The sequence below is a fragment of the Crassostrea angulata genome, chromosome 8 (assembly GCF_025612915.1).
Source record: "Crassostrea angulata isolate pt1a10 chromosome 8, ASM2561291v2, whole genome shotgun sequence".
NCBI classification, from domain to species: Eukaryota; Metazoa; Mollusca; class Bivalvia; order Ostreida; family Ostreidae; genus Magallana; species Magallana angulata.
Window position 1 is genome coordinate 35081053 of NC_069118.1, and position 11907 is coordinate 35092959.

The following is an 11907-nucleotide window of genomic DNA, read 5'->3' on the forward strand; positions in this document are numbered from 1 at the left end:
AGACCTCGGAACCCAGGGTACGCTTGTTCAGTGAACACTACTCACTGGGCTAGGGACAGCCTGATCGGTGAACTCTATTCACTAGGTTGGGGACATCCCTATCAGCCAATTATGGCCTTACTCAATCGATATGTGATATAACTGTTACACTATTCATATAGGTAAATACATCACATGACATACACACTCGAACTGATACATATTATCACCTGAGTGGTACTGTGAGTGAACATTGCCTATCTGGTTTCCTGTACACATGCACTACTGATACTGTTGTATGTGTTTATAAACACAATCTATAATTCTATAATTAGAAGGTGTTAAAAAGTCAAATTCTGGATTGGTAATCTGATTCCTTGTGAAGAACACAAGCATGAAATTAAATATACAGATAGTTTCTATCTTGATTTTAATTCCAGAGAATGATTCAAACATTCTCTTATTCTATAAATTAAAACTTCTTATTTCAAGTTATATATGTAAACAAAGAACAACAAAATGGCCATGGAAGAGTATCAACGTCTGTGTTTACTACTGTATGAAACTATTGACTCGCCATTTCATGCTTTAATACCGATCAATCGTTATATACGTAATTGTTAAATATTAAAAACGTTGAACTTGACTTATTTTTTTCAATGGGAACTTATCTTTTTAAATTCGATCAGCATAAATCAATCAATAACTTTGTAATCGTCAAGACCAGTCTTACTTCTCTGTCATTTTCTTGTGACCATTACCGAAGAACAGTTTAATGATCACTTTAGGACATGGGCTTTATTTTCACATTTATTTTAGTCGATAGAGCGGATCCATATAATGCTTTACGGTTTTAATGAAGTGTGTAAGATTCACAAATGATTTTGAAATGCAGAATACATAGACACCGATGATACAGCTAGAAGACAGCGCACTGACGGTGTATCTAACTTTGGGTTACTGGCAAAGGTCGGTTGAGAGTTGGTAAAAAATACATGTACATTCAAAACACGGAATCAATCTCTGCATTCTGTGCAATTTTCTACTCGAATCAACAAGACAATATTTTCCGTTAATCTCCGTAAAGCGGAAAATATTAATTATTTATGATTTAAAAAAAACAACAGCAACAACAAACCTTTGTTTTAAACATAAATGCAAGCATACAAATATATGTAACAATATGATAAGATAATGCTAACAAAGTGCTGTATTTTACGTTTATTACTGAAACAGGTATCACTGTAAATGGGCAAAAACTCTGCTTAGAACTAGCGTATAGCCATAAGATTTTAGATTTGACAACATTGAGATGTGTGTAAAATCACAAAATGTGAAAAAAATGCCATAAGCACCCTTTTTTCATTGGTGCAATCATATTATCACATTAGTGATACTGCTGGTGAACTTTATCTATCTGGTTTCTTGTAGACGTACACTACTGATGGGTAAAAGAGCACAAATCACTGCATGCTCTATATTGTACATTTATTACTGATGTACCCATTTCTACGTCTATAGCCCACTAGAACTGAAGATATTTAAAATTCGGTCCAGCAAAACATGGTCAAAATACATTTTATACAGTAGGTCAAGAACATTTTCTTAATTTACAAAGTTTTATTTATTGCAACTACTTTTGCTTAACCTTTGAGCTTGTAAAATAAGCTATCTAAATAAATATCGAGTTCTGGGAAAAGTTACTTGGAAAAAAGTATCAAAACGATATTTAAAGCTGCTTGGTCCGATTTTTTTGTTATTACAGTATCAAATAATTTCCCATACACACCATTTATATCAGAAAGTTATTGACTTTTTCCTATTTACACCAGCAGAATTGGTCTCCTTTCAAAGTTAAAAATATTCAAAGTAAATAAAAATAAGTTCTTTTTAGGCAAACGAAAAAACAAACCAAAATGCATCATGGGATGTTTAGAAAAGGGAACCGTTTGGTTTTGTCCCCCGAATGATTGGGGTTATTCAACCCGCATGCTATGCATCGATTATTAACAAAGCAAACTTCAGAAATATTAGCGAACAAAATGCACAGAATCTGATGTTTATTTGTAATTTGCCTGAACATTACGACCTTTATTTACTGCGATGTCATAGTCGTTACACAATCATACCCGTCTTGACGTCTGGGGTGAATTTTAACATGAGAAGAAATAACGCGATACCCTTTTATGTTGTTTGTTTTGTTAACAAATTTTGTGTCTAATTTTTTTTCATTGAAATTTGGCTTAATTGACTAGGAAAACTACTGCAATGTCTATTATTACACATGGTTTGGACATATTTTATTGTATTAACATATACAAATGGTTCGAACACAAGTTCTTACAACTTACGAGGTTCTTACCAAGTATAACAATTAACAACTGTATAGTAGTTTAGAATGGAAAGTACATAGAAATGGATATTACTGATATAGTTAAGTTATTGAACAAACATACATGTATAAACAGTTCTGTTAAATTTGGTTTAGGCAGTAAAATTGAAATTACAAGAATCTGCCACAATCTCTTATAAATCTTTGAACAGCTAAAGAAATATGTTGGTTTAAAATGACACAGATACTTAGCATAACAATCGGTAAAAAACGTGCACAATATTTGATATAGAATCGGACCAAGCACTGCTTTAAGCTTCAGGCAAAACAATTTGAGTACCAGTGACTGTATATTACCCTGTGGGCATTGAGGCATGAATAAGAATGATTTCTTCACAATGTGCTGAATTATAACACATTAATTATCTTATTTACCAGAATTGACCATTCATAATTTCATTCAAGAAGTAACTGTGTTGTCAAAGGAGAAGGTCAGAGGTCAACTTAAAATCCTGTCACATGTGAAACTGATTGGTGTAGTGCACCATAGTAAAAGTTTGCATTCTTTCACGTTAAACTTCCTTAGAGATCTAGAGTTGTCTTTAATGCGACTTTTCCCAATGCATTTGTGTAATTTAACACTTTTAAGACATGTTTAAGGTCCTCGACACCCTGTGACTTCTATTTTTTATAACAGTACTTCACAAGATGGCGATTTAACATTTGTGCGACTGTTATTAGGTAGAATTCTGTAATTATTAATGCTAATATTTAGACGTTATTGACGTTGGGAAAACAATCATTTTTAAGAATTATCCTTAGAAATTACCATACTCTTAATGAATGATTTAATGGTTCTGTCACAAGCAATATCCTATATACATTTATGAATTCTTTGGATTCTGCGAAAATAACACATCTTTACAGTGAATGCCATTTATCATTTATTCGGTTAAAACATTGAACTATATGTATAGGTACAAACTGATAAGATGATTTATTACGAAATAAAGATTAAAGAATACTACATGCACTATAAAGAAAATTCATTTGTGTTACAATCTATCTTATTAATTCTGTACAAAAACAAATAAGTTACAATATAAAAAAATCAGTTTTGTTTTGATTAATGTTATTTACTGTAAAAGAAAATTAAACAATGGATATATTCAAATGCATTAATAGAAAAATTAATTAAAGTTCAATTTTAATTCTCTAATCCGTCTGTAAATACTTTGGACGATGATCCCACATTTGATATTTTAATCTTTTACGGAATAAGGCCAAAAATAAAATGCTGTAACAATTTTTAATTGCGTTTCGAACAACGCAGTTTATTCCACAAAGGATTTAGGACGATAGCTTCATTCTCATATCTTCAATAATGATGGAGTTAAGTGAAATATAAGACCTTCCGATTACGAAGCACATTAGAAGACCTCGGAGACCAGGGCATACCTGATCAGTGGGCTGAGGATGTCTGGTTTAGCTTATAGTTCCGAGGCCTTCCGATTGTGCATACATGGTATGCTTGATCAGTGAACACAACTCACTGTGATGGATCACAAACTGATTGGTGAACGCTGATTACTGAGCAAGGAACGGCTGGTATGGCTTAGTTCTTGAGGCCTTCCGATTGTACAAGCACATCAGAAGGCTTCGGGAACCAGGGTGCGCTTGATTGGTGAGCACTTTTCACTAGAATAGGGACATCACGACTAGTAAACACTACTCACTGGGCTAAGGACGTCTTGTTCAGCCTATAGTTCCAAGGCCTTCCGATTGTGCATACATGGTACGCTTGATCGGTGAACACTACTCAAAGTGCTGGATAACACTCTGATCGATGAACGCTAATCACTGAGCAAGGGACGGCTGGTATGGCTTAGTACCTGAGGCCTTCCGATTGTACAAGCACATCGGAAGGCTTCGGGGACCAGGGTGCGCTTGAGTGGTGAACACTACTCACTGGGCTGGAAGCACCCCGATCGGTGAACACTACTCACTAGGATAGGGACATCGCGAACAGTGAACACTACTCACTGGGCTATAGACATCTTGTTCGGACACTCAATCTAGCCTGGCTCCCGATGCCTCCCGATTGTGCAAGGACATCGGAAGGCCTCGGGGACCATGGTATGCTTGGTCAGAGAAATCTACCTGTATAGCAAGAGACACCCCGATCGTTGAACACTACTCACAAAGTTGGGGACATCCCGATAAGTGAACGCTTATACTAATGGCCATACTCAATCGCTCAGTGAATTTACTGTTACAGCATCCATATAGGTAAACGCTACACATGACAAATACACTCGAACTGATATATATTATTACCTGAGTGGTACTTTGAGTGAACATTACCAATCTTGTTTCTTGTACACGTGCACTACTTATAAAAGAGCACAATTCAATGCACTATATAAATATATTGTAGATTCATTACTGATGTACCCATTTCAAAGACTTGCACACTAGCATTGAAACAATATAGCATTCAGTCGAGCCAGAACAATCTCTTTATTTTGCTCGAAATTAGGTACGTAGTTTTATCAATTGTTAAGTTACTTATGCTAAAGTTTTGGACTTGTAAAAAAGCTGCCCAAATAAAACTTTAGCTTTTGAAAACCAAAGGCAAAACAATTCGAGTACCAATGACTGTGCATTACCCTGTGTGCATTGAGGCATGAATAAGAATAATTTCTTCACAATGTGCTAAATTATTATTCATCAATTATCTTGTTTTCCAGAATCGGCCATTGAAAACTTTATTCATAAAGTAACTGTGTTGTCAAAGGTCAGAGGTCAACAAGCTGTTAGTCCGTTTAAGTTCAGCTTAAGCTCCGGTCACATTGGTGAAACTGAATGGTGTATCGCACAACAGTACCTGTAAAAGTCTGCATTCCTTCGTGTTAAAAACTTCCTAAGAGTTCTTTCTTGCGGCTTTTCCCAAAGCATTTGTGTAATTTAAAGTTTTTACGAAATATTTAAGACCCTCAACACCATGTGACTTCTATTTTTTATTACAGTACATCACATGATGGCGATTCTAACCTTTGTGCAACTGTTTATAGAGAGTATCCTGTAATTTTCATCGCGATGCTAATGTTGAGACGTTATTGGTGGAAAAACAATAATTCATTTTTTCACTTATGTATTTTATATTTATCCTTAGAAATTAGCTTACTCTGAATGAATGATTCCATGATTCTGTCACTTGTATAAAGCAATATCCTATATACATTCATGAATTCTATGTACTCTGCAAAAATAACACATTTTTACAATGAATGCCATTTATCAGTTCGGTTAAATTATTGAACTACATGTATAGGTACAAACTGATAAGATGATTTATTACGAAATAAAGATTAAAGAGTACTACGCTATAAAACATTTTTGTTATAATCTATGTTATTTATTACGTAGAAGAACAAATATGCTACAGTATAAAAAAAAAATTTTTTTTAGTTTGATCCATGTTATCTACTGTAAAAGAACAATAAACAATTGGTATATTAAAATGCACTTATAGAGAAATTCATAAAGATTCACAAATTTGTGCATTATATTGAATATTCATTACCAATGTACACATTTCTAAGACTACAGTCCACTTGAATTGAAGCATATTTTATGTTTTGGTCCAGCAAAAATTGGTCAAAATACATTGCATTCAGTAGGTCCAGAACATTCTCTTTATTTTGCTTAAGTTTATGTAAAACGTTTTATTCATTCAGCTACTCTTTCTTAAACTTTGGGCTTGTAAAAAAGCTGCCCAAATAAATATCGCGTTATGGGAAAAGTTATTTGGAAAAAAGCATCAAAATGATATTTAAGCTTCAGGCAAACCAATTCGAGTACCAGTGACTGTACATTAACCTGTGTACATTGAGACATGAATAAGAATGATTTCTCCACAATGTGCTGAATTATTCCACATCAATTATTTACTATAACTTCATTCAAGAAGTAACGGTGTTGTCAAAGGAGAAGGTCAGAGGTCAACAAGCCGTTAAACCGTTTAACTTGAAATCCGGTCACATGTGAAACTGATTGGTGTAGTGCACAACAGTAAAAGTGTGCATCCTTCACGTTAAACTTCCTTAGAGATCTAGAGTTGTCTTTAATGCGACTTTTCCCAATGCATTTGTGTAATTTAACACTTTTAAGACATGTTTAAGGCCATCGACCCACTGTGACTTCTATTTCTTATAACATTACATCACGTGATGACGATTTAACCTTTGTGCGACTATTAATATGTAGGTAGTATTCTGTAATTATTATCGCGATGCAAATATTTAGACGTTATTGGTGGGAAAACAATAATTTTTTCCCTTTTGTATTTTAGAATTATCCTTAGAAATTACCTTACTCTTAATGAATGATTAAATCATTCTGTCATTTGTATAAAACAATTTCCTATATACATTTATGAATTCTTGGGATTCTGCGAAAATAACACATCTTTACAGTGAATGCCATTTATCAGTTATTCGGTTAAAATATTAAAACACATGTATATGTACAAACTGATAAGATGATTTATTCCGAAATAAAGGTTAAAGAATGCTACACTATGAAAAAAATGAATCTGTGTTACAGTCTATCTTATTCATTCCATACAAAAACAAATATGCTACAATATAAAAAAAATCACTTTTGTTTTGATTAATGTTATGCACTGTAAAAGAAAATTAAACAATGGGAATATTCAAAGGAATTTAATAGAAAATTAATTCAAGTTCAACTTATATTCTCTAATGCGTCTATAAATAGCTTTGGACGATGATCCCACATTTGATATTTTAATCTATTACGGAATAAGTCCAATAATACAATTCTGTAACAATTTTTAATTGCGTTTCGAACAATACAGTTTATTCCATAATATATTTAAGACGATAGCTTTATTTTCATATCTTGAGTAACGACGAAATTCAGGCAAATATAAGACCTTCCGATTACGAAGCACATCAGAAGACCTTGGAGACCAGGGCATACGTGATCAGTGGGCTGAGGATGTCTGATTTAGCTTAAAGTTCCGAGGCCTTCCGATTGTGCATACATGGTATGCTTGATCAGTGAACACTACTCACTGTGCTGGATCACACCCTGATTGGTGAACGCTAATCACTGAGCAAGGAACGGCTGGTATGGCTTAGTTCTTGAGGCCTTCCGATTGTACAAACAAATCGGAAGGCTTCGGGAATCAGAGTGTGCTTGAGTGGTGAACACTACTCACTGGGCTAGAAGCACCCCGATCGGTGAACACTAATCACTAGGATGGGGACATCACGAACAGTGAACACTACTCACTGGGCCATAGACATCTTGTTTAGCGTATAGTTCCGAGGCCTTCCGATTTTGCAAGCATGGTACGCTTTGATCGATGAACACTACTCACTAATTACTACCAATATAGCCTGGCTCCCGATTGTGCAAGCACAACGGAAGACCTCGGGAACCATGGTAAGCTTCATCGGTGAACACTACTTACTAAGCTAGGGACATTCCGATTGACAGTAATGTAATCAAATTTATAAATATCAGTCTGGTAATAAAAAAATATTAATGGTTTTTCACTTCGGTATTTCTATGAATAATTATTACAATATCGATCACCCACCAGTTCACACTTATAATCTAAGAACCGGTGGTGTACAACTTGTACGGACAGTTGTCCCCCTTCCACTGTCAAACAATGGCTCAACTTACATGTACCTGAGCACATTAGAAATTAACGCTCTAGTATGTCCTCTGTTAAGAGTCGATTAAATTCTTATTTTTGTAGGAAAAGTAATGAACTTTTTAAATTTTTGGGCCTGTAAATATATTTTAAGGAAAAATGCAAGTATCTTAATGGCAGACATGTATAATCATGGCTTAGCAGAAACAGCAATGTGTGGTAATAGTGTTGATTCAGTTGAAGATTCATATCATTGCACGTATTTTTTTTCAAATGTCCGAAGTATGAATCATTTAAAATGTCACTTTTTCAAACCAAAATGATATTGTATTTGGCGCTGATCATTAATTTTACTTGAGTTTAATGATATATGGTAGTCTTAATCATGGACTTCATATCAATGTTCAAATATTTAGAGCATACTTTTATCACAGCAACAAAACGCGTATCATAATATTTTTCCTTTTCTTTTTTCATTTGTATCTTGTATCTTGTGTCTTTTTTTTTTACTTTTCCCTAATTCCATTCTTATAATTAAGTAACGATAAAAAATTTACGTGTCTGAAGAATTTTGATATATAATTTCACGACTTGAATAATTTCCTTTTTTATTAAATAGTGATAATAGTGATTTGTTAGGCCCTGGATGGTCAAAACTGAATGAAAAAGAAAGAAAATTCCTGTAAAAGGAAATTTTAGATTAGTTAATATTGTATGCAGGTGGAAAGAAAAAGTTGTAACAAGTCGAAATTCTAAACTGGGACGGTTTTCGTGAGAGGGATACCGCGGTAATTCTTCTTAGAGGAAATTCTAAACCAGGCCCAATTTCCCGGGAAAGGGGAGGGGGTGTTCCAATCCAGGCCCATTTTCAGGTAAGAAAGCATATGCTACAACACCGGCGTACGGCGGCGCCCCTACTCACGTTCTTTGTAACCTAATACATGTATCTTCAAGGGTATCTAACTTTATGTAATCTGAGTCAAAGTTAATTGTATTATAGTAATGTTTGTGGTTTAACGCCGACATTTCGTGATTTATTGCATCTGTGACATTGTTTTTGTATCAATCATTATACTATTTCCTATATATAATCATATTTTAATCGTTTTTTATCTTCGAAACTCAAATAAGACGAGACATTTTATTTGAAATTATGAAGCAAAATTGAAACAAAATAAAACTTCGAGATTTTCTCATTTTAAAAAGAAACAGCTGAAACAACAATATGTATCACTTACATGTGTACGACAAGTGTTCATTGTTCACAGTTTGACCCCCCCCCCCCCCCCCCCCGCCCACCTTTTTCACTTGGTGCAGAAGTTGCACCTTAATTAACGTCATCTGGTCGTCAGAGGTTATTTCTCAGGACAAACTCATGTCATTAGTTGTAAACATGCCGACGGGGACTCCTGTTTATAAGCCAATCATTTAGTTACAACTTCGTACATGATTGCATGAATATGTAAGGAGCTTTATTCATATGTTTGATAGATTACTGAGCCCGTCACACATACACACCATCCATTCATATAATCAGTTTGTCAGTCTGTGTATTTGTCGGTAGAAGGTAAGTGACTTTGTACTGTTATTATAGTCTAGTCGTTAGTAGCACACGAGAACTCAGTCCAAACAAACACACAGTACACAAACAACAGTCCAGCCTATCTATGTCGGCCACAGTTATCAGATAATGTATTTACGTTTCAAAGTTAAGGTGAACTGAAAGTAGGCTAATACTAAAAATAATAGAGACTTAGAATATGAGTGTTTATCAGCTCATCATCACACTGCAAGACTATCATTGTAATTGTATCATTGTAAGAAATTGTACTAAACGTACGGATCAGCATGTTTTAGCTAATAATTGAAATGTTTATTGTATATGTAACACTGCTTATTTGTTTTTGTTTTTTAAAACAAAACTGATAAACTGTATCACTTGAATGCTACTGTTGAATTACCATCTAACTTTTTCGCTTAAAAAAGTCTGTTGGCTTCAGATTAATTTTGAGAGGATTTTACGTTCTCAAATTCTGTCACCAATAATCAAACGAAAAAGACGGGAGGTGGTGATGGGTTGGTGGGTCCTTGCTTATCATACTGAATACCATAATGATACCCTTTGAAATTCAAATGCGTATAGACCCCATTAAATTAGCAGTTGTTTATGGTATCAGACAAAAAACTGTTACTCAACATAAGAATGAAACAAACTAGTTCCGTATTGCTACAATGACTGCCCGTGATGTGTCATAGCTCTTGACTCCCTCTTCCTTTTCCGTATGTTAAAAGGGGTCAACATTGTCATAAAGTAATGTGTAGACAAACAGAGGGTTTTCAACATTTTTCTATGTACAGATTAGTTTGACCCATGACCTTTAAACTTATGACTTCGATAGGATTCCTTAAGGGGTACCATGTACTAGTGAGCTGAGTGCTAAGCTATATAGCAGAGGTTTCCCAGAATAGTCAGTAGGCAACATGTTCCTTTGTCAAGAGTGTCAAGAGCAGTTTTTGACCTTTGACCATAAAAGAGTGGCTCTTCATCTCAAGGGTTTCCATTGCTTCAAATTTGATGTCTGTCGAACAAAAAAAAATATAGATATTGAGTGAACAACGCTAAATCCACTGGGTGAAGTCTTTTAAGAGTAGTTTGTACCTTGGCCGTAGTCCCTGTGACGTTATAATCAACAGTGTTGTCAACTTTATAGGGGGAACAGTTAACCAAGTCTGATGTCCGCCCGGCAAAAGTTCTCGAAATGTTGATTGGACAACAGGGTCTATCAACCGACATATCGTGTTTTAAAAGGGGGGGGGGGGGGGGTTGGATTTAGCAGTAGGCTGATCACCTTAAAATTAGCAGTAGGCTGATCACATTGAAAGAAAACCATATCACAGAGCTTATAAGCTTATAAGAGAAATATCTTATGGAATTGTTAACAGGTCAAAATGATTTACAAAACAATGCTGTATACATGTAATTCTTTGTTTTTACAATCATGCGTTTATTAACATACCGTAGGCGTTTGACAAAAATACTTTAAATACAATATATTCAGAATACCTCAAGGCATCTTTATATTTATCCTGGGCCATGTATTAAAGTCGTCCATCTGTAACAAAGTGTCAAAATTAAGGCATTCGGTGCAATAATCCTACCATGAAAATGCTCGAGCTCGGGTGGAATTTTCATATGAATAAAATGAAAAAAAAATGTAATCTTAAAAACTTATCAGTTTCTATGTTTGGAATATTCATTTCTTTGTAAATTTAGCAAAAGTTTCCAATCATTTTCCCATTATAATTTTTCACAGAAGAAAACATAAACTCACGTAAAAGAAATAACACTGATAATACACGTTGATCCCTGATCCTCTGAAGTTTGAGAATTTACAAAATGCTTTATATTAATAATATGTAAAATAAGAAAAAGATTCGAAAAAAGGTGTGGATGGGGGGGGGGGGGGTTACACCGTTACTAATATTCTGGTCCAGTACTATCTGTCGCTAACAGTCAACGACGGAATCAAGTATAACTCTCGTGGTTAAACCAAGTTGAACTCGTCGTTAAACACGTCGTTAAATAGTTGAGCGTTTCGTGGTTTTATTGTGGTTGAGTCAGTTTAAACTGCTTGTGTTAGTGGCAAGTGTTCAACTCGTGGCTAAATCAGTCTGAACTATTTGCGATTGAATCAGGTTTCATCACTCTCAAAGTTACATAGGGCTGAACTTGTCGTGAATAAATCAAGTTCATTTACTAGTACTTTTTTCTGACCCAAGTTACAGTACTTTTCTGGAAACGAAGTATGTTCTTAAGGACTATGTAAAACAATTGTTTATATCAAAACGTCGGTGAAGCAAATGACGTAGTTCAAATGACGTAAATTGTCTTAGCATACCGCGG